This window comes from Lygodium microphyllum, chromosome 2 (genome assembly GCF_053477565.2).
Source record: "Lygodium microphyllum isolate KBCC chromosome 2, Lygodium_microphyllum_v1.1.10, whole genome shotgun sequence".
Lineage (NCBI taxonomy): Eukaryota > Viridiplantae > Streptophyta > Polypodiopsida > Schizaeales > Lygodiaceae > Lygodium > Lygodium microphyllum.
Window position 1 is genome coordinate 51,329,704 of NC_141136.1, and position 24,465 is coordinate 51,354,168.

Below are 24,465 nucleotides of genomic sequence, written 5' to 3' on the forward strand. Positions count from 1 at the left end.
ATAGATATAGAATTTTCGTGTGTAAATGCTTGCTTCCCACTATATTACAACACTCAAAACTCTCCTAAAACTAAGAAAAGTAAATTCTATCCAATCCAAAATCCACCTCAAAGCATCCACATAACATTTGGGCACAATAGAATGCCAGAGGCACCAAAGAAGTAATAGATAGCTCTATGTATGTTGTCCCATAGGGTATACATTAGGCCTATCCGAAATTATCGGTAATGGTTGACCTTATACAACTCAAACAGAGCTCAAGATCAAGTCACAAGCATCTCAAGGCATCAATCAAATATCCAACAATGATCCCAACATCATATCATGAGAAAATTAGCATAGATGAAGCTCTCAAACTAATTCAATGGTTATCCTTGTTTAATAACAACATATTAACCTATTCAAGCAATGAATTTTTGAAGCATATGAGCTCAAAACCAATGCTTGAAGTTGATTGTCAATGCTAGGGAGTCATGCTAGCAATGCCCAATGAGTGCTTGAGTGACCAAAGCAAGCAATGGAGTTGTTGTAGTTGATTGGAGTACTGCCCAAATAGCTTGTAGAATAGGTGCAAACAATGTGGGTAGTTATTGATGGTTTGTAGGTGATGGTGAGCACAATGGTGATGATGGTAAGGCTCAATACACTCCAAAGGGTCCCTGGGACAAGCCTTGATAAGCTTAGAAGAAATGGAGCATCAATGTTTACATCTTCAAGTTGAAGCCATGACTGCCATGAATGAAGTACTGAAGCTTTTCAAGTTCAAGTTGAAGTCACAAGTTGAGGAAGCTTCTCTATCAAAGTGCTTTTGATACCAAATCGAAGTGAGAAGCTCAAGTGAGAGCAAGAGGGAGAGACTAGGTGTGTGAACTCTAACAGTCACAATGTGTGACCAGTCTCCCTTATTCTATTAGTCATTTAAATAATAAATAATGATGTGATAAAGTTGGGCACTTGACTCCTATAGTGTACATCTATGTGAAGACTGTCAATGTAGTGAATACACAAGCAACATAGACATAGGTGTCTTTAGTCCAATACAATGTGTGCACAACTTGAACATAGTATGTTCAAGTAAGTTTGGTGGTTTTCAATATGTCACAATACAATACTAAATCTCAAACCAAGGAATGACACTTTCCCCTTTACCTTTTAAATCTCATAGAATGTCATATCAACTCTTCACCATGCTAGCATACTCTTATTCAATTTTTGTTAGAACTTGTGTCTAAACTCATTGTCATATACACATTTCTTGTAAATACTTTCCTTTACAATGTGTGCAAGTTTTCATGCACATTGATTGTCTTAACATTTGTCTTTTCTAGATAAGGTGTTATGGAAGTTAAAATTTGTGCCTCTCATTGAGGTATTCAATAGTAACACTAGATCCTTTAGTCTAATTTGAGTAAGTATACATTATGCTAATGAATTTAAGTTAGTTCCAGTCATAAAATAGTATTGAAATTTTATGCATATTGAAGCATTTTTTTGTATTATAAGATAATCATATTTAAGATGAATGGATATTTGTTGTCCCTACTAAGATCACATTGCCCAAAAAGAAAACTTGATAAAATTTCAATGTGTCAATATCACAACATTTACCTCCTATTAACAAAACTCCATACTAGAACAAGATAGAGAGAGTGAAGGGTATAATATAATGTTTATTAGAAAAAGAAAAACAAGGTTGCTTTGTTGTGACTCTTAGTTGCACATGGTTATCTAGTTAACGTTGAGTTAAGCTATAAACTTCTTAGATGGAAGTATAGTGCAAAGTGTTATTAAGTATATACTCATCATAATAGGTGAAAAATATCATCTTAAAATCATGAGAGGGCAAGTTTGAGCTCCATGACAACTTTGAATACCCTTATGGGTAAACACATGGTACTAAATCTTAGGCTTTATGGTTAAAGAACATGATCATTAAGAATGTGATCTTGGTCTTTGGAGAAAATCAAAGGTCTAAATTGTGTTTAAGAAGTATGCCAAGTTTCCTTTATCATGCTAGATGCACATGGTAATAAATTAACCACAAAATCACTAGCTTAACCTAGTTTTAAACTTTGGAGAAAATCATATTTTTAAATTGTGTTTAAGAAGTGTGCCAGGTTTCCTTTATCATGCTAGATGCATATGGCAATAAACTAACCAAAAGATGGCTAGATTGACTTATGAAATCATTCTAAACATGTTATACTATGTCACATTATTAAACTAATTAGTTACCTCTATAGTAGGATACTCTCCTAAAGGCATTGTTTATCTTGAGGTTAAATGTGAAAATTTTGTGAAAAGATTATACTAAATCAAAATCAAAGTTGAGGGAATTTTAAAAAATTTCCTAACTCCACCATATTCAAAACAAGTAAGCATTAGAGATTTGAATTGAACCAAAATTGAAAGGGCAAATGAGAAAATGTGTTGCATGTCTTCTTCGTCTAGTGTTTTCTCATTCTTCTTTTAAATGAAAAATGTCTTTAATTCTTTATGTATCATCTTTAAGCTAATACAATTCAAAACATTATGCCATTGGTGGTAGCACTATCTTTCATGTTTTTTTTCCAAATTTCTTTTCTTGTTATTCCTTGAAACATGTTATATTTCTATCAAGTCAGGTCACATCACAATGGAATGCCCTAAAAAGACCTCTAAAGCTAATAAGCGCAAGAAGAAGGAACTCCCTTGTTTCTTAAAAACATCATAGGGCAAACCAAAACCAAAAAAATGTGTGGACTAGCCTAAACCTACTACAAACACCAATAAGTCTATGGATGGAAAAGCCTCCTTGACAATTGCTATAACCTAAGGATTGATCTATGGCTAGCATTAGCAAACGTGAAGGATATGGAGACTTGTTTGTTAATGTGAGGGCCTAGAATATGATGCTAGATGGAGGTGGTCACTCACATGTGTGGGTGATCCCCTCTTGTTGGAAGATCTCACATGCATGTGATCTTCTTTGGTCAAAGAAAAAGTTGGTGGACTTCTCATATGCAAAAAGAAGTGAAAACTTGAAGTGATTCAACTAGAAGAATAAGGACGGGGTTAGCTCTTGATAAGCAATGTGCCTTGATCAAATGTACACCTCTATTGGTGCGTGGTGGATTGATTGTGAATTCTATGTAGTTCTTTCTTGAGTTTTGTCTTTGGATCACTTCCCTAGTTTTTCTCATTTTGCATGTTCAACTCCCTCTCAAGCCTTTCTCCCTCCCCTCCCCCCCCCCCCCCCACCCCCGAAAAAAAAGAAGAAGCTAAATGTGTTTTGTACTACAAGATGGCCCTAATTCTCTTAATTATGCATCTTATTCTAACATTTGGGGATGAAACAATTGTGTTAGAGATGCATTTCTCTGAGTTTGAACTCAATCAAGTATAAGAAAGATGATAGTCACCCATTGTCTTTGAAATGTAACTGCTTTTTGTTTGTCTCTTCGTGAAGTTTCTTTTTCAAGTTGTGGGAGATGTGTGAAAAAGATCTCATTTCAATGGAAAATGAAACATATAGGATTGTGGAGATGACCCCTAAATTGAATGCAAGGATGATTAAGTTGATCATGAATAGTGCTAGGTAGATTTTGGAACCCCACTATCATATTGAAAGCCTTCTATAATAGTACTATTAAAATAATATAGTCTTCTACAATAGTATTCTTAAATCTTTAGCTTTCCAAATCAAGTCTTACTAGGTAAAATCATTCATGATTAACAATTTGGGTTCGTTTTCATGGAGGATGGTTAATGAAGTTATTCTTGATATGGTGCTCTCTCTTGACCATGCTTTGCTATTGGACAAGAAGTTTGTCCTAATCAATGTCACGTACCTATCTAATGAATCTTGATGGCACATATTTTTGGTGGTCCATCAAGAGATAATTGAGATAACTTATATTTGGAACTCCTTTGGAATAACTGAACATCAATAATCCTTCAATTTCTTGATTCTACTGTAGGGGAAGCTCTACCTCAACCCCACAAGGATCGACTTGAAATGGGGCCTAGATTAATACTAGATCTACTATTAGCATTATATAGTGTTAGTTTTAAGGTGACTACTTTGATATCATCTCTCAAATTGAAGTAAATCATTGCCATACTTGGCTTAAAGAGACAGAAACAAGCAAGAGAAATAGGCATCAACTTCTCTACCCATAATGTATAGTCTCAACTCCACCCCCCTAAAATGGCACTAGTCAAGATCTGCAATGACACACTAGGATGGTTAGCATTTGACCCTTCCTATCTTATCCTAATTTAGTGTTTTTTTTACTTTTTTGTGAAATCTCTTGGCTAACCAAGACCACCCTACCATAGGAAAGATTTGTTGAGAATCTAACCACTCACTTTCTTTACATATAAAAACTAGCTTCATTAAGAATTAAACAATATCCCTTCATGTAAGTTAGGCACATATAGGACAAGGAAAATAGAAAATTTTAAAAAATAAAATTATTTTTTAATTTTATTACTTTTATTTGAAATATGATGGATTTTGGACGGTTTTGACATAATTTTGTGTGAATTTTGGATAGAGAATAGCCTATGGAGCAAGGATAAAGGTACTATTAATAAGGAATGTAGAGGGGTTAGTATAGGAAGTTGGGGTTGATTGGGTAGTAAGAAAATGGATCGAGGAGTGATTTGTGGGGACAAAGTAACTTGTAAGGAGGCCAAAATGAAGCAATTTGGCCTTCGAGCCTTGAGTACGACCCTCTTCTCCTTCAATCTCTCACTCTCTCTTCTCTCTTGCTCTTTGTCTTTATCTCCCTTCGCTCTCTCTCTCTCTCTCTCTCTCTCTCTCTCTCTCTCTCTCTCTCTCTCTCTCTCTCTCTCTCTCTCTCTCTCTCTCTCTCTCTCTCTCTCTCTCTCTCTCTCTCTCTCTCTCTCTCTCTGTGGCCAATGCTTTTCCAATGTTATCAATTAGCCTCAATCCTTAGAATCAAGGCTTTATATAGCCTTCTACTAGCTCTACCTCTCTCATGACTTTCAATGCCATGTTTTGCCTTTACTAAGTTAATCTCGTCTCCTCCTTTTTTGTGATCTATGAGTGGCTTTTGGATTTGTAGTAGAAGTGCAAAGATGATGCAGATGATTATGATGTAGATGGCGATGACGATTCCGACGATAAATGATGGTGATGATGTCGACTACATATTTTGAAAGCTTTCAAATGTTTTATCAAGATTTTGTTTTAAGGTTATTATAGCTTCTCCATATTAGAGAAATCGAGATGTCCTCATCTCGAGTGAAACTCTGAGTATTGTTTACATAGAACTTTCTAATCAATCCAAGTGATATCTTCTTCAAGATAGTCCTTCCATTGGATAAGGAATTCTCTTAAAGCTATACTTCTAAACAATCTCTCCTTTACATCAAGTATTCTCTCAACTTCTTATCTTAGTGTTACAATCTATTGATCGTATATTGCATGATCGGGGTGGGGTACATGAGCCTTTGGCAAACTAACATGAAAAACATTGTAAATATTCAAGTGTGGGAGGAGTTGTAACTTGTATGCATTAGTCCCTAGGCACTTGAAGATCTGGTAAGATCCACAATATCTTGGGCTTAGTTTCTTAAATTTACTCAATGATAGTGAGATTTCCTTTGGGTGGACATGGAGAAACACCATATCTCCTTCTTTAAAGATTTTCTCTTCCAAGATCAATGTAGGCTTTTTAGCAATTCTTTGCTGCTTGGATATCTTGTCTTATGGCCTTAAATTATTTATCCGTCTTCTTAAGCATCTTCTTGGAGGCTTCTACCTTTAGTGTTGGACCTAAGAAGTTAAGTGAAGTTATACAATCTTGTCCATACAAGGCCTGGAATGGCGTCATCTCAATGTTTCAGTGGTAAGAGACATTGTAAGAAAATTCCACTAAGGGTGAGCCACCAGTTAGGTTCTCTAAAATAGTATTCACTTAGGATGTCTTCTAGGACTTGATTGGCTTGCTCTGTTTGGCCACCTATTTGTGGTGATATGTTGTACCAAAGCATAGCTATGTACCAATAGCTTTAGATAAGCTCTTCCAAAATTGAGAAGTAAAAAGAGAATCTCAATCACTAATAATGATCATTTTTTGTAACACATGAAGCTTAAAATTTTATTTGATAAACAACCTTGCAATGCTTGAACCCTCATAGTTTGTCTTGATGGAAATGAGATGAGCAACCTTTTTTACCATATCCATAATCACCATGATATAGATGTATTCTCCTTGGATTGAAGGAAAACCTACCACCAAATCCATACCAATAAATTTCTACTTCATCTAAGGAATGCCAATAGGTTGAAGCTTGCCAAAGTATGAATGTATTTAATCTCAAACTCATACTCCTTACATGGTATGTATTTAATCTCAAACTCATACTCTTGTAAGAATTCAATCTACTTTCGTTGTCTCATGTTTAGATTTGGTTGGGTAAAGATCTAGTTGAGATTTTATGATCTATTACTACATTGGATATCTTACCAAGTAGGTAATGTCTCCTCAACTTAAGAGTATGGATCACAACCAATAATTCTAAGTCATGGTTAGCATAGTTTCTTTCATATGTCTTGAGTTTCCTTAAGGAATAAGTAATTGGATATCTCTCTTGTATGAGTACACAACCCAATGCAAGAGAGCTTGCATCTTTCACAACATTAAACCCTTGCTTTAGGTCAAAGAGCTTGAAAATGGGGCAATTATTAAACTTTACTTGAGTCGTTCAAAGCAAGAGTACTCACTTAGAGTCCATACAATGTAGACATGTTTCTTTAGCAAGTTGATTAAGTGTATGGAAATCAAGGCATAATCCTTAGTAAAGACTCGCTACCATCTAGGTAATCCTAAGAAACTACACACTTCTTTGCCTATTGTTGGAGTAGCCATTCTTATACATTCTTGACTTTGGCAAGATCTACATCAATTTTTTTTTCTAATATTATAAACCTAAGATACTCAATCTTGAAGGAACATGATCCTTTATTGGGTGATCCTTCACCCCAATATCTTTCATTCATTAATTTTACTTAAAGACTAAGTGGTTTTGCTCTTATCAGATCATCCCAAAGATCTATGGGATGCATAGCTTCCAATTGAGTGTCCAAGGGAGGATTTAAGTCTCAAAAAACCCTTGGCCACTTATTGAGTGATATCCATGGGTAGGGTGTACTTTTTGAAAGTCACAAATCAAAAGTAGTATGCTTCCAAGTTCAATCCTAACTGGAAAAGTTTGAAGAACTCATTTATCTTCAAGGCATGATAGGAAGGCAGAAGATACCTTCTATGCATAGTTTCCTTTATGAGCTCCATAGTAGTAGCCTTCGATACTATATATCTCCACATTAATACTTTCACCAGAGACACACTTCCCATGTTAGTTTCAATTTAACTAAAATGACTTGGTTAGGAATGTTTGTCCTTGCACCTCAAATAATCCTCCATGGATTTGATCCACACTTCAACATCCATTTCTACATCCTTACCCTTCCCATCAAGCTCAAGGGATTTTATTTATTTGAGAAGAGGTTTCTTTTCTTGTAACTCAATAGAATTAACATTAGTTTAAATATCTTAGATTACAAAAAGTAAAGAGCTAGTCTAATATAGCCTATTAAGATTCCATATATGCTTTCTCATAAGATTTTTTAAAATTTTATTGACCTTGCACAAGTAGACGAGAAAGAAATATGTTTTATTTAAAAATTTTCAATAACCAAATGCATAGCATCATGATAGGGATCCTATCATAAATATTCGGCCATGAAAATTTGATACATTAATACTGTGATAGAATAGAGGTTCAACAAAAACTTCTATGAGTCTATATATGGAAGGAACGTTTGTTCAATCTTCTTTGCAATAATTTTGGTAGTGAGAGAAACCTAGAATAGCAACTCTATTAGCAAGAATCACTTAATTTATTTGGGTCTTAGACATTACTGATGAGATGTCTTTCATTGGTCTATCTCATCCCAAATCTAACTAATATGATTATGCTTCTATTTCAAGCAACATCAAAGGGCTTCCTTTTTAAGAAAGATCAAATATTTAAGTGTAACTAAATTATCTTTTATTTCAATTCCATCAAGACACCCTGCTAGATAATTCTCTAGCAAATGGGTTGATGTTGTTCTAACCCTTGTTGGCTTGAGCAGTCAATCCCTCTTTACTAGTTAATTCTTTCGAGATAAGCCCAAGATACGTAGGATTATTTCTATTGTGTTTTTTTTGTTTCTTGATGTTGAGATGACAAGCTCAACACATGCGGACATTGATGATGGACCGCCTGGTTAGATGGATCCACACGTCTACACTTAGCACATGGTGGTTATTATGACTCTCACATGGCCACTGACTCATTACTTATTATATTCAGGTTGTTACACCTATTTACAACTGGCATAGTTATAGCGCTAGTCGACTAGTGTAGTCGGTTATGCATTGTTTGACTTAGTAGGCCACTTTCCTTTATGTTGTATCTTATCTATACGTTGTGTACATTGTAAAGTGCATGGAAGAAGAAGAAGAAACCAGCAAGAAAACGTTTTGGCCTCCATCTCTCTTCTTGTCTCTTGAATGAGCTTCTCCTTGTGCATTCTGTGTGTGTTCGGTGCAGCATCTTGAGCAAGTCCCCCCACCACGCGATTCTTGACATGGTATCAGAGCCGCGCCACTGAGAGAGACTAATTTCGAAGGCTGAAGTGAAGGAGAAGAAGCAAGGTTCAAGCAAGCAAGCCACGGGTAAGAAGCTCTCCCATCCTTCCACTCTTTCTCTTGGGTAGTGCCTATGGAGGCACCGGAAGCAGGGTAGAGCAAAAATCTCAGATTGCAATGGGATTTGGTATGCGTGAAGAGCGTTGTGTATTCTGCAAGAGGAAATCCCTTTAGGGCTTATGCGCAATTATTTTGGGCATTTGAGGCCGTTTCAGGCCCCGTTTTAGAGCTGCAAGGTTGCGGACAGTAGTTTCAAGGTACATTGTGATTTTGGCTGTTTTGACCGAAAGTCGGTACACAGGTTACAGATTGCGAATCTGTAATTCTTGAGGTGTTTGTAGGAAGCAAACATAAGGTTTATCTGCAAACAGGTTGCAGATTGCATGTATTGTTGAGCAGACAGTGAAAAAGGCTGTCTGTGTATTGCTGTGCACTACAGGTCAAGGGTTGCAGAAGATTTGCTTGCTGTTTGGTATTAGTTTTGTGATAATGGCAGGGAACAGTGGAAGCCCCATCATTGAGAAGCTCGACAAGAACAACTACCCTTCATGGAAGATCCATGTCACGTACTTCCTTATTGGAAAAGGCCTCTACGAGTTTGTTTCAGGTGAAAAAAAGGAGCCGAAGGTGAGTGATCCTCCAACTGCATAAGAGACAAAGGCACGGAAGGAATGGAATGCAAAAGACAAGAAGGTCATGTATTGGCTGTCTGCAGTAATTGACAATAATATACTGGGACATATTAGAAATGCAGAGAATTCATATGCAGCTTGGACCATACTTGAAAGTATGTTTTCCGTAAATACAAAGGCACGAAAGATTCAACTCAAGCAAGAGTTGAATACATTGAAGAAAGGGAAGATGTCTATCAATGAGTATGCACTGAAGGTAAGGAGCATTGCAAATGCATTGGCAGCGATTGATGCAATGCCTGATGATGATGATTTGGTGTCGTCTACCTTGGGTGGACTCAACAATGAAAAGGCTTGGAAGTCTTTTGTAACTTTCGTATATGTCAGAAAGCCATTTCCAGATTTCGATGAGTTGGTCTCCCTTATGATCACTAAAGAGATCAACATGCAGAGTGAGACATCTGAAAGAAGTGGTGAACAAGTCTAAGCTTTCTACTCCAGTTCAGGAAGGGGACGTGGCAGGTTCTCTTCAAGAGGCCATGGTACAGGACGTGGTAGTGACAACCAGTAAAACAGATTAAATCACCAATTTGGCGATATGCAGGTTTCAAGAGGTCATGGTAACTTTAGAGGCAGGGGGAGCTTTAGAGGAAGAGGTGGATGGCAAAACACGGGTTCTAACAACTCTGGTATTGTGTGTCACTACTGTGGCAAAACAGGTCATATTACAGCCCAATGTTATGTTAAGAAAGATGATATTCGCAGTGATAAGTTGCAGCAAGGAAACTATGCATCGTCTTCACGACAGAATGAAGACAAAAATAAACGTCTGTTTGTTATGCAGCATATGCTGAATGCTGTTACAGAAAAGGGAACACATGATGATGTTTGGTATGTTGATTCAGGTGCATCCAATCATATGACCAACCATGCAGAATGGTTTGGAGAGATGCAGGATTTGCAAAATGCAGGTTATGTGCAGACGGGTGATGATTCATGCCACCCAATTTCATACATTGGAAAAGTTCCCTTGTCCTTGCATGATGGTAAGACAAAGAGTCTTTCAGATGTATTATATGTGCCATCTATTACAAAGAACTTGGTGTCAGTCAGTCAGATGGTAGAACAAGGGCTGCAAGTCAGATTTAATGCAAAGGACTGCTTTGTAGAAGACTTCAATGATAAGTGCAGGTTGGTAGCAAAGGGAAGTAGAGTTGGACATATGTTTACTCTGGATGCGGGAATTCCTACTATGAATATTGCTCTGTATGCTAAAGGAAAAGGTGTTGTCGCAGATATTGAAATTTGGCACAAATGCATTGGACATGCAAATGTACAAAGGCTGAAATTAATGCAGTCCAAAGGGTTGGTTACAGGTTTGCCTACATTTAGAGTTGCAGAATTTCATAAGGTATGCGAAGCATGTCAGTTTGGTAAGCAGGCAAGACAACCCTTTTCACATGACAGAGATGTAAGCAGAAATATCCTTGATGTTGTGCATACAGACATTTGGGGGCCTACACAAAATGTATCTCTTGGAGGCAGTTCATACTTTGTCACATTCATTGATGATTGTTCTAGAAAGCTGTGGGTATATTTTATGAAGGAAAAGAGTGAAGTGTTTGAGCACTTTAGAACTTTCAAGGCTGCAGTTGAAAGAGAAACAGGCTTGAAAGTAAAGTGCTTGAGGTCAGATGGAGGGGGAGAGTACCTTTGGAATGAGTTCGGTGATTTTTTGAGGTCTCGTGGGATAAAGAGACAATTCACATGCAGATATACCCCACAGCAAAATGGGATTGTAGAAAGGAAAAACAGGCATATTGCAAAAGTTGCACGCGCCTTGATGGCTGAAAAGAATATGCCTAAGCATTTTTGGTCTGAGGCTATTCATACTGCTGTTTATATTATGAGCAGAACTCCCACAGCTCAGGTTCATGGGATGACTCCTGAAGAATGCTTTACTGGAAAGAAGCTTGATGTATCGCACTTGAAGGTATTTGGCTCTGTTGCATATGTTCATGTGCCAAATGAGCTGCGGAAGAAGCTTGATCCAAAGGCAACAAAATGTGTTTTTATTGGATACTCTTTAGAGCAGAAAGGGTATCGTTGTTATAACCCTGTCACATGTAAGTTCAGAGTGAGCAGGGATGTCATCTTTGATTAAACGAGCAGTTGGTATGCATCTAGTGGTGATGCATTGGATGATGATGATGATCATGACTCTCATGTGTAGGCTGAAAAGCAAGAATCACGGACTCTTAGTGGACCAGAGACATCATCTGGTAGTCCTTGGTCTAAGAGACTAAGGAGTACCTCTACATTTTCAGGTGCATCTAGTAGCACTACAGGTAAAGACAAAGGAAAGAATAAAGTGTCATATGGCATTGATGCAGTTCTTGATGGAGACTCCAGTGGCTCAGAGAGCTTGGATGATGAGCTTGGTATTCCTTCTGTCAGGACACCAAGTGTACAGAGATCTCATAGTAATGTAAAGGCTCCATTGAGTGATCCGGTGGTACGCAGATCTAGCAGGGTCAGTTACCATGTTAAAAGATTTGGTTTTGAAGGTTATGCAGCTCACCATTATGCTTATATGGTGAAACTAGTTGAGGATGTTGAGCCCACATGTTTTGAGGAGGCTGTTGGTCATGCTCATTGGGATGCAGCAATGGATGAGGAGATGGCTGCATTAGAGGCCAAAAAGACTTGGGATATATTAGGATCATCTTTGCTTGTAGTTTCACCACTGGGTCCGGGATGTCAGCCAAGCTGATTCCATCCACAGTATGCACCGCTTCTTTCTTGAATCCTAGCATGGTGTAAACGTCTCGCCTTGGCCTTCTCTCTTTCTTTGCAACCAGCCCCAGGGCCTTTTCTACAATCGTTGCATTGAGGGGCACTTCGATTCTCCTTTCTTGCTCCCCTTTCCTTACTGTGATGGTGCCACAGTTCCTCCTTTTGTCGAAATTCCTCAGGAAATCCGCACACATGCTGTAGTCCACCGCCTGTCCCACCTTCTCCACGTACTCGTGGAGATGGCATCTGTCCACTAAGTCCTTGATAGCGGGTTCCTCCATTATGGCTTCATCCAGATTCAGTGTGTGCTTGAAAGTGAAGTGACTGAATCCGCGTGTCTCGATGGCGATGCCAAATTTGGTCATTTCCTCTTTTGAGAATGGTAGTTTGCCTCCTTTGTCTTGTCCTGCCATGGCGGTGACCTGTCAACACACCATGCCAACGTTTAATGCCTAACAATCGGCACATTTCTTATTAGAACTAAGTTTAAGAGAAGAATAGATGGGCTTAAAGGGGGCACACTTGCTTAGAGGTTTGACCATTGCTATTGTTTTATTCTGCAACATTCCTCCATAGAAACTTTCTTAATTAACTATTTGCTAGCTAGATAACATAACTTTTCATCCTTGCTCTGCTCTTGGTCGTGCTCCCCCCCTCCATCAAGAATCTTGCAAAGAATCCTTCCTAGGATTAGCACAGGAAGGACGAGGGGAGCACTTGTGCACGTGGGTTGACTTACCTAGCTAATAGCCAATCGTAGAAGTTTGGATTGTATTGGAGTTGGGCATGACAATCCAGAGTGGATGGTTGGATGGAGACTTGGGAAATGTATGTCAAAACATCGTGGAAGAGATCTCCGGTACTGAGGCGACTAGCAACATGTAATTCTTCTTGGGTGAGGAATTGGCCAATGTAGGGCTGGGCGAGCACATGGTCATCCAGATGCTGATTACGGGTGATGGTGGCCAAGACCCTAAACGAGATAGGTGCCACGTACGTGGGGTCATATTCGATAGTTTTGATTGCCCTGCGTTGCTCAGCATTGGTCATTATGCGATGACCTTTTTTCTCCCATTGGATCCTTAGCGTAAACCACTGCTGCAAGAATGTGGAAGGTGAGCTTGCCATCTGCGTGAGCTCTTGTAGCTCCTGTTCAGGAGCAGAATGCGGAGGCTTGCGATAAGAGGTAATAAGCCTTCTGAGTGCAGCCTGATCCGTCGAGATTTCATCATTTGCTATCAATTCGGCAGCAATTTTGGGAACTTTAGTGGTCATAAGTTCGTATTCCTCCCAAGTGCATGGTAGTGCATGAACCGCCGAAGTAAGCGTTTCGTCAAGAAGACCTAGGTCTAGCCTCTCGTATCTTCTAGCAAATGTAGTAAAAGTTTCATCTAACATTTTAATGCAGGCTATTAGATCGTCCCCAGAAGTTGTGGCAAGGTCCTTAGCCAAAGAGAGGAAAGGTCATATTGCGTATGAAGGTTTAAGTCCCTCTGGTGGGGCGGGTGCACGTGGACTAGATAATTGTGACTTCCTCATCGGTGTCACGGGTCAGGCCTCGCACTGGGAAGCCCTTTGAGATGCTGTGGGAAGCTCTAGAGGCATGGGGGTTGTACTTGGTTCTGAGTTAGCAGTAATCGTTGTTTGTAAGTTCTCAGGATTAGGTAGGTTTAGGACCTGGGCATTTGCTTTGGTCGATAGATGAGCTGAGGCTTGTTAGCCACCACTGGCCCTGGCCTGTTAATTGTGTTCTGGGCGCCACTGGTGTAACCCTCTCTTGTTAGGAATAGATTGATTGTAGATGAGCTTCTTAGCTGGCCGTTTTTAGGCACCCAAATCCAGGGATTGCCCTCGTAGTATCCTTGTGCCCGCAAGAGGTCTTTGGGAATCCAGAGTGGCGTGGTTGTGCATCTATACCGGTAGTGCCTAGACTGCCTCTTGGGTCAGGACGGTTGATACTTTGGACGTTTAGGGTCACACCTGGGTGGTTTACCCTGATGTGGTTTTTGCCATTTCGGCACCCATAGAAACTTGGACTCTTTGGCCTTGTGAGCGCTCCTGGTGGCCATGGGTCTGGGGTTGAGAACTCGGCATGAGGCCGTGGTTTTTGTTTGTTTAGACGCGGGTTGAAGCTTGGTCATGGGGGTTTCTATTGGCTGCTTCATAAAAGTGGGGGAGTTAGGGCAGCCCTTTTGCTGAAAGTCGTCACTATGCACGCATTGCCAATGGCAAGATGTATGTGATTTAGGTTGTAATCCACATTGCAATTGGTTTGTTTATTGAAAGTGCGACCTAACAGCGATACATTACCAGTGTTTGTGGTGCCAGGCAACACATGGAAGAAGGCCAATAAACTTTCAGATTCGATGGAAATGACCACCTTGCATTTCCCTAGGAGTGGGTAAGCGGTGCCCCCAAACGGGGTGAGTTGAGCATTAGTGGGCTGTAGTTGTGGTTGACCAATGCGTGTCCAATGGTCATGTGTTAGGATGTTGTAGTCAGCACCTTCATCAATCAAGGCGTCAAAAGAATACACCGCTCCTGCTGCAACTGTAATCCGCAGGTATGCCGGTGCCACTACTTCTTCATCCTGATCTGTCAGGTCAGTTACAGTAGCCATACGGATGTTCAGTGGGGGTTCTAACATGGGCGGCTCATGTAATGGATGTGAAGGAGGATAGTACTTCTTAATGCAGCTGCCATTAAAAAAGCCTATTTTCTCACCGTCAAGTGTCTCCAACTTGACATTTCCAGTCCTACCGATTACGCGTACCCTGAAAGGCCCTAGCCCCCGAAACTTCATCTTCTGTTTATGTCCTTTTACCGAGTACAGCAGAACAAGGTCCCTTTGTTCGAAGTCTCTCGGTATGACATGCTTGTCAAACCACATCTTTCGTCGATCCTTTTCGCAAATCAGAGAGTGAGTGGCGAGGAGTCGGGCCTCCGTTAAGCGCTCAAGTTCTACTAAGTGGTTGGTCCAAGCCTCTCTGCCCTCCCAACGTTCTTGGACTGCTAGCCTCAAACTAGGGATGAAGAATTCTACAGACAGAATGGCTTCAGTTCCGTAAGTCAGCCTAAAGGGCGTTTGTCCTATAGCCGTTTTATAAGCAGTGCAATAGGCCCACAAAGCCGCCATTAGCTTGTTATCCCAGTCACTTCTTGAAGTAGACACGACTTTTATAAGCACATTGACTAGAATTTTGTTTGTGGACTCGGCTTGGCCATTAGCTTGAGGGTAATAGGGAGAGGACCTCCGGTGAATTATTAGGAAGGTAGAGAGCAAGTGGGCAATTACTTCATTAATGAAGTGTGCGCCTTGGTCGCTTACAAGTTTGATTGGACAACCGAACCGTGAAATGACCTGCTCCCACAGGAACTTAGCAGTGGTCCGAGCGTCATTCTTCCTCGTGGCCCGTGCCTCTGCCCATTTCGTTAAATAGTTGGTTGCCACAATGATGTATCAAGCTTGGAAATATTGTGCTGCGGGACTGATAGGCCCAATAAAATTGATGCCCCATTTTTCAAAGGGTTGTCGGGCTATGATAGGGCTCAGCTCCATCTTGTCCTTCCGCACAGGCACTCTGGTCCTTTGGCACTCATCACAGTGCTTTACAAATTTAGCTGCATCACGGAATAGGGTGGGCCACCATAGCTGGGATTATAGCACCTTTCGGGCTGTTGTGTCCCCACTAAAGTGTCCCCCAGCGATTCTGCCATGTGTTTCGTTTAATGCGTCGTGCATCTCGTGCTCACACACGCATCTGCGTAATAAATCGTCTTGTCCCAACCTGTAGAGTTGGCCAGCTATCATAGGGCTGAATTTTCAAGATAAGTCTCTTCAGCCTGGCCTTCTCAATGGGCCGCTCCGGTAGTCCATTTTCTAGCACTTGCACTATGTCATTGGCCCAATAAGGTGTCACATCAACTCTAAACAATTCTCGTTCACTAGACAAGTTAAAAAGATGGTCATCCGGTAAATCATCAGGCACGCCTTGTCCAGCGGCTTCTCCTGTGGGTATGCGGGACATGTGGTCGGCCATGTAATGCTGCTTTCCTTTGCATACAACCACAGAGAAGTCAAACTCTAGTAAAAGGAGTAACCATCTAGCTATGTGCCTCGTAGCGCAAGGCTTGTTCACAAGATACAATAGGGCTTGATGGTCAACGAAGAAGACAAAGGGAGTGGCCAACAAGTAATGCCTAAATTTCTTTACCACAAATACCATGGCCAACCCCTCCCTTTCTGTCGTGGAATAGTTCATCTCGGTTTCTGTGAGCTGCCTGTTGGCAAAACTCACCGGGTAATCCAAATTATGCTCACCAGGCTGGCATAGCACGGCTCCAATAGCGAACTTAGAGGTGTCTATGTGCACATGGAATGTTACGTTCTAGTCTGGGGCTCGCAGGATTGGTGCAGTTGTAAGAGCCTTTTTCAATTCTTCATATGTGCGCACTGGCAGTCCTCTGTCCACTCAAACACTATCAACAGCTTGTACAAAGGTCTAGCTATTAATGCATAATTTAGCACAAATCATCGATAATATCCAGTGTGTCCCAAGAAGCACTGAACTCCATTGTAGTTGTCGGGTGGCGGTAGGTCAACAATGACTCTGACTTTGGAAAAATCAGTGGCAATGCCGTTCCTTGACACTACATGCCCCAAGATGCATCCGTGTTTTACCCAGAATTGGCACTTTAAGGGGTTTAGCGAGAGGTGGTACAGTCTACACCTTTCAAAGACAACTTGCAATTTCTTCAAGTGTTCATGCCAACTAGAGTGTAAACATAGGTCATCTACGAACACTTCTAGTTCGCGCTTGAGCATGTCCTTAAAGATGGTGCACATTAGGCGCTGGAAAGTTGTGGGTGCATTCATTAGCCCAAAAGGCATGACAATGTAGGCAAATACGCCCCATTCCGTGGCAAAGGCAGTCTTGTGCCTGTCGTCGGGGTGCACTTGTACCTGATTGCAGCTCAAGAAGCCATCCAGAAAACTATAGGGTTCCTTCCCTGCTACCCTCTCCAGCATGTGCTCAGTATAAGGTAAAGGATAATTATCCCTTTTCGTAGCGGCATTCACTTTCTTGTAGTTGACACACACTCGGATTTTTCCATTTTTCTTCATGACAATCACGATAGGTGACACCCAGTCCGTGTGCTCGATCTCATATATGAAACCTGCCCTCATGAGTTTGTCAATCTCCTCCTTCACTGCATGGGCGTGTTTAGGATTCATGGGGTAAGGTCGTTGTTTGGTTGGCACTGCATCTGGAATCATTGGGATGTTATGGGTCACAACCCTAGGGTCAACTCCCTTAAGTTCATCCAGTGTCCAGGCAAACACGTCGATGTACTCTTGCAGGAGCGCAACGTTTGGTTTCTTCCTCTTCCGCCAAGTCATCTGCGACGAATACCGGTCTTGGTTTTTTGCCTTTTCTAGCCAAGTTAACCTCCTTGACTTTGGTGGGTCCCTCTATCGGTTCACTAGTTTGACCTTCTCTCTTTGCACCTAGCAGGACCACCACTCTGTCACCCTTTTTAAATTTTGTAAACCGTTTGGGCAGATCCTGTGGTTTCCTCTGCCTTTCCGCTTCTGAGCCCATTGCTTGCTTCCTGGCCTCCTCTTTTAGCCTCCTGCGCCTCAGGTGGACTGGCAAGTCTCCCTTGGTGCGTTTGACCTCAGATGGTTGCGGTATCTCGGGATCACTCTCAGTACTGACTTCCGACTCTGAGTTGAACTCCCATCCTTCACTTGAGGAAGGTGTTTCCCCAGGGGGTCTTAGTTTGGTAGGGGAATCTGTCTTGAGCACTGGGATTACCCACCATTGTGCCACTCCAGCTTGCCCGTAATCTACGGCTTCTATTTGTTCCAGCCAGGATCTATCACACTCCATTAGTATGACTCCTTTTTCATTTCGACTGAGCCCTTCCTTCCTAGGCCTTAAGTCTTTCCTGATTTGCTCTATCACCTTTCCCTCCGTGTCGTACTCTATCGTGTCTACCTCTTCTTCACTCTCTTCTCCCGCAGAGCGACAATCCTCATACTCCTCATCGACCAGGTCCTGTTCTTCTGACTGCTCATCATCCCCTAAGCTTCCCTGTTCACGCTCCTTGTCGTCAGTGACTAAAGCCCAGTTGTATAACAAGTTCAGGTCGTGGACTTTGTTCCATTTCCATTCTGGTTTAGCTAGAAGGTCAAGTAGAGGCTTTAAGTTAGCGGCCAAATTGCCGTTCAATTTATTGGACAGATACTCTACGATCTCTTGAAGCTCTAGTTTGTTGTTGGGGGTGCGAGACGAGGCCGGTTTGCCTGGGTTGTCGAGCTTCCTGCCATCATGCAAAGCGGTACAACTGGCTCTTCAGTTGGTATTGTGGCGGTTTTAGCAGCCTGCTGAGGTGGTCCTTCCTCATTCGAGAATGGTAGGTCAATGGTTGCCAGCACATGCATCCAATCCCTCTCATCCTCAGGGCAGGGAATATATTTAGCCAGTGATCCATAGGGCTTGGTCAGTTGAGTATTGCATTTTAGCATGGCTGAGATGGCAGCCAGGTCAACAGAAGTCGTCATCCAAGTGTCCATCTCTACCCTCACTGCACTAGTTCTGTTCCCTAGGAAAATCAATCCATTGCTTCAATCCTCTATGACTCGTGCATTCCTCATCCAAGGTCGGCCTAATAGTATGTCGTAATCCACTCCCTTCATGACAATAAAGTTTACCGAGAATTGCACACCGGCAATCTTTACCGGCCAATTCTTTAAGACCCCAAATGGTCTTACCTTCATGCCGTTTGCTAGCGTGACATCGAATCTAGCGATCTCTACAGGAGGGTTTCCCCATGCCTCTAGGACCGCATGGTTTAGCACACTAACACCGGCACCTGTGTCTACAATTCCCTTCCGAGTCATGTCCCCTAAGGCTAGGACGGGAAAAACTGTGTGCATTTCAGTGCCCTCCCAAAAAGCATTGATGTGCAAAGACTTAGGATCTGTGTGTAGAGTTAGACTTGGGATCTATGCAACTACGTCGTGATCTTGCGGATCAGTGCCCACCAGTTCCACGTGTCCCTCGATCGAGTCTTTTAACTCCTGCCACAAGGAGTGATTTTGCCTAAGTAGATCCTCCAGGCTTAGAGTTACTGGGGCGGACATCAGAGTTGTGAGGAGGCTATTGGACCCTTGTCTTCCTCTGAGGCTAGCAGTTCTAGGCCATGCATCCTGTCTGCCCTGGTAAGCTTCCCCCCGGCCTTGCTGCTGTGCTGAACCGCCTTTAGGGGTGCAGGCATGTTCCCAGCCGGTGGTTTTGAGGGTGAGACTAGTGTGTTAACACTGGAGAAGTCGTCCATAGGGTCTTCCAATATGGGTGCATCTTCAAGGTGCTTTTGGGCATCCTTGACCCACTCCTTGACCTTGGCTATAGCTTCGAGTTGTCGTTTGGGATGGGGATATTCTCCTACCTTGGCACTCCCTAGCTCTGCTATCTTAGGAGCCGAGGTCTCTGCCTTTGCGTCTGTGACCCTCTTTCCCATCACCAGCGTAGTCGTTTCCTCGGTTTTAAGGGTTATCTTCGCATCAGTACTCTTTTTCTGTCTCCTCCGGCTTTTCTTCCCTATTGAGGTTGCATCCAGGTTGCTTGGCCCTGGTAAGGAGATGCCTGCTTGTTTCGTTTGAGATCGCGCCATAGCATGTAGTGGGATGGGCATATCCTCACTACCGAAAGTTTCAACTCTGAAGAGCCCCAAGGGCACTGATGGCATGTTGGCAGCGCCCGCCGTTAATGGCTTCCGCCTAGGACAGTCATGAAACAGGTGTGTGATTCCACACTCTATGCATCGGAGATCCGCTTTGTCCTTGTTAGCTTGTTCTCGCTCTGGGCAGCGTGATGAAATGTGGCCTGGGTGGCCGCAAGTCTAGCATGTGACCGGATCCTGGCTTGGCCCTCCAAAGCCTCTGTCTCGTCCTCTTCCTAAGGCCATCACCGGTACTGGCCGATAGTCCATCAGGACTGGGTTGCCCTCCTCGTCGTAGGATACATAAGGATTGACATATGCCTCTTCCTCGTTGGGCTCCTCCACAAAGTGGACAGGAGCGTCACTAGGTGGGTGAGTCACAAAAGGCCCTGGTGGCCTAGGTATGCCAGTCGGGTTCATCTCCAGCCTAGGCACGACAGGTCTTGGGTCAGTTTGTGCTAAAAGAGCTAACTGGGTTCTCCTGCCCAAGAAATTAGGTGGCCTACTGCCTAAGTATGGAGGGTTGTACTGCTGCGTATACGGGAGTCTCCTCGGCATTCTACAATGCATTGTATCATGTCCGAATCTACTGCAATTTGAGCACGGCCGAGATCAAGGATCTTGGCACTCCACTGGGAGGTGATTGCCGCCGCAGTACACACATTGTACATGCGATCTCACCGGCTTTCTAACGAGCTCTTGTAACCGTGCAATCTCCATTCTCATCTCTGCCATCCCTTGGTCATGGTCTGCACTCTTTCCCTTGTCCTGCGCGCTAGCAGTTGCTTTTTCCCCTAAGGGGGTTGATCTCTCAGGGTCCCTCTGGTTTGCATTATCCCGGGTGGCAGCCCTCATGCTTCGCTCTCTAAGTTGATCATCTACACGTATTGCCTCCTCGAAGACTTGAGCTAGCACGTCCCGTTGTAAGGTGGAGTTACTGGTTAGAGCCTTGTAGAGCTCCTCACTCCGAACCCCGTTCATGAACACTGTAGACACTGCCTTTTCGGTAGGTCACTCGTTGGCAGGGATTCTCTTGTAGAGCCTACGCACCTGAGTAACGTAATCCCTAACGTCCTCCTTCTCCCTTTGACTGATATTCATTAATCTAACAATGAGGTTGTCCGAATACCCTGCCTCTGAGAACCTTTTGATAAAGAGGCCCTTAAGGCGAGCGAAGTTTGTACGTTCTGCGTCATCCAGACTAGAGTACCAGGTCCTCCCCTTGTCGCCTAAACACAGGCCGAAGGCTTGGGCTCTCTGCGCAAGGTCAATAAGACCATTTGCCTCACATACTTGCTCTAACAGCTCCATGAAGCTATACGGGTCACTGCTAGGTTCGTATCGAGCTAGTTGTTTTGCTACTATAGGGATTCTAGCCTGCCCTTTAGCCCCTTGCATGACTCCCAATCCTGACAGTAGCGCAGTGGCTAGGGCAGTAGCACTTTGCTCCACGGATGTATTGTCCATGAGTCGCTTTGCCACCAGTTCGCTCAACGTCATGCCAGCCTCTGCTGCCCATTCCCTCTCTACATTCGGTCCGGACTTGGCTGCCCCTGCTAAGTCTAGCACTCTTCTAGCCTCGTACATATCCACGTCCTGCTGCAGCCTTCTAGCCCTTTGCTCATGGTTGTAGGCAATTATGCCTTCCAACGCTCTCTTGATAGCTCTTCTCTCTTCTTCCAGGTTAGCCACCACTTCTTCTATAGGTCGACCTTGGATCTCAGTTCTGGTGAGTAGATCGTAATCGTGGACCAATTCTTGGACCGAAGTTGGAAATTCTCCTAGGTCTAATTGGTCTTCCCCTTGATCGCCTCTTACTCCCGACATTGTTTCTGTTTCCAGCTCCACAAGGTCGTCAATGAATCCAATCAGCTCTGGTGGTTTCCACTCCTCTATCTTGTTGCTTCCCGTGTCCTTGTGTTTTCTCCAGGCACTACTAGTGGGGTGCTCAGGCACCTGTCTAAGTCTTGGGGTCTCCTCCTACTAGTGGGTTCCTTAATGTTATTAGGTATCCAAATGTGTTCCTTGTTATTTGAAAGCAGCGTCGATCCTTACTCGCACGTTGTGCTTAGTGTTTTCGTGGTGCTTGGTGCGAAAACAGGCTTTTCTCTTTTCTTGATGTGCAGGTTTAGTGGAGCACAAAAGTGAAATGCCGATGCAAAAAGAGTTTAACGCAAACTCCTCCTTACTTCTACCCACGTTCTTAGTCTAATTTGAGTTTCCCACTCGGTTCCTGGCTATTCTATGGTCTTTCCGCACCCTGAGTTCGATTAATCTCCGAGGTTCTAATCACCAACTTGGGTTCTGGGGGTGTTCAGGGTTGCATCCTGGGGTCAGGTCTTTGGTCAGGTCAGCAAAGATCCTTATCTTTGTGTTCTGGCAAGATGGTCCGATTCTAGGAATTGGACTGGGGTGGTCCGACTCTGAGAGTCGGACGGTCCGACTCTGGCAATCGGACCGGTGCGGTCCGACTCTAACAGTCGGACGATGTTGGTCCGATTCTGGACTGGTCCGAGTCGGACAGGGGTGGGTCCAATTCCTTCGATCGGGCGAGGTGTCTGATCGGACAGGTTGGTTTGAGCGGACAGTTGGGTGTCCGATTATAAGGGGCAGTCCGAGTGCCACGTGGCACGTCCGATTGGGCTAGTCCGATCCTGGCAATCGGACTAGACTGGTTTGACTCACTCGCAATCGGACGGTCCGATTTTGGGAGTCGGATGGTCTGACTCTAGAACTCGGGTGGTCCGATTCTGGGAATCGGACCACTGCGAGTTGGTCCAACTGCGTCGGCGACGGGCGCGATTCCGACGCGTTTGAATCCTCCCTACTGTCTTCTACACTCAATCATCACAAAGCATGCCATAACCGATCAGAGCGCTACTGGAAGTCACTGGACTCACCTGAAGTGGCATGAATCGAATGCGCCTGGAATCGGGGTTGCGTTTCCTCGTCTTGTGAACCAAAAGCTCTCTCTCTCTCTCTCTCACAACAAAGCCAACTAAGAAAATGAGGCCTATCCTAGCCTCCCAGGCCTCTTAAGGTTCTTTCCCAGCACTCAAAACCCTATAGCCAGTTCCCTGTCCCTGGTTCACCCATAGGCTTGAGTTTGGTCCCCTGTTTTCCTGTTTCTAGCAGCAGCCAGAACCTTTGTTTTATCTGGTTCTACCCTAATCTAACCTCCATCTAGTGCAGCCAATATGAAAAACAAAAATGCTGAACAATAGTCCTAATCTAATGCTTCCAACAAACCCAAATACTTACATGTTCCTCAAATTAAAACCTCCTAAGTCTCTTAGTTATCTCGAGCACTGGTTCAGGCTGCAAACCCTACTTCCATGCTCGATCTGCTGTGTGTGGCGCTCAAAGCTCGGATTCGTTGGTCCCGGCAACGGAACCAAAATGTGGGAGCTCTTCGAGCTCTACCCTGAGACCTACAGACCACTTATTACTCAAGTGTTTCGAACTGAGCAGCCATGGCTACCTCTCACATAGTCATCGCGCTACGCCTACCTTGTGGGTGTAGTGAGCTTACCTTGATGCTCGATGGAGTACCCTCCTCTTTCTTGCACCCCTGCAGCTCCACGATCCTTGAGGAGAGCTCAAGCAACCTCAATCCCTCTCCCATGAGCTTCATCCCCCATAGCCACGTTCAAGACCAGAGGAGAGAAGAGGGGAGGAGAAGATGAAGAGGGAGAATGGGGAGCTTCTTCTCCAGGTTCCCTTGCCCTCCCACAATCACTCCCTCACACACTCTCATGCTCTCAGTCCCTCTCACAAGCACAAGCAAGGAGGCACGAAGGTGAGAAACAGGAGGAGAAGAAGGAGGCGATGTTTGCCAAACATGAGGATGCTCTTCTCATTTACCTTTTAACTTTATATACATGCCCTTAATTTCCATGGGCGGTTGTCCCCTTTTTTACATGGCCGGCCATTAGCCTAGGCCCTTTTTCCCATTGTCCCTTTATCTTCCTAGATTCCTTTCCACCGCCCGTCTACATTTACAAATTGCACGAGTGAGAGCCCGACGCTCTTTTACAAGATTTTAGGGTGTGCCTTTATATTTTAAAATGCGCCCTCCTATTCCTACTTCAGTCGGGCTACTTCTTTTTGTTTTTTCCGCCTTTGCCCTGCGTCTTTCCCGCTTTCTTTTGCTTTCTTCATGTTAGGGTTAACAATCTTGTATTGTGGGCTTGAGATGAGGGTTGAGCAAGGCTATCTATTATGCACATGAACAAAAACCAAGGTAAGCATGGAAATCAAATGTGGGATGATGTTGTGATGTTGATTGTAGTGGTCTAGGTAGCTCTAATTACTCTCAAAGGACCTCAATGGCTAGAGTGTTGGGACACCATCCCCATTGCCTCCTATCCTTGGTGAAAGCCATCAATTACTTAAGCTGCAAGAGAGAGATGTGTTTTAACTTGTTTGGGTTGATGATGAGAGACCCTTGAGTAGACTCAATTTACAATTTGACATATATAAATGATAGCAATTACATAGTTTAATTAGTATTGACTTGTTTGGGTTGATGATGAGAGACCCTTGAGTAAACTCAGTATACAATTTGACATATGTAAATGATAGCAATTACATAGTTTAAT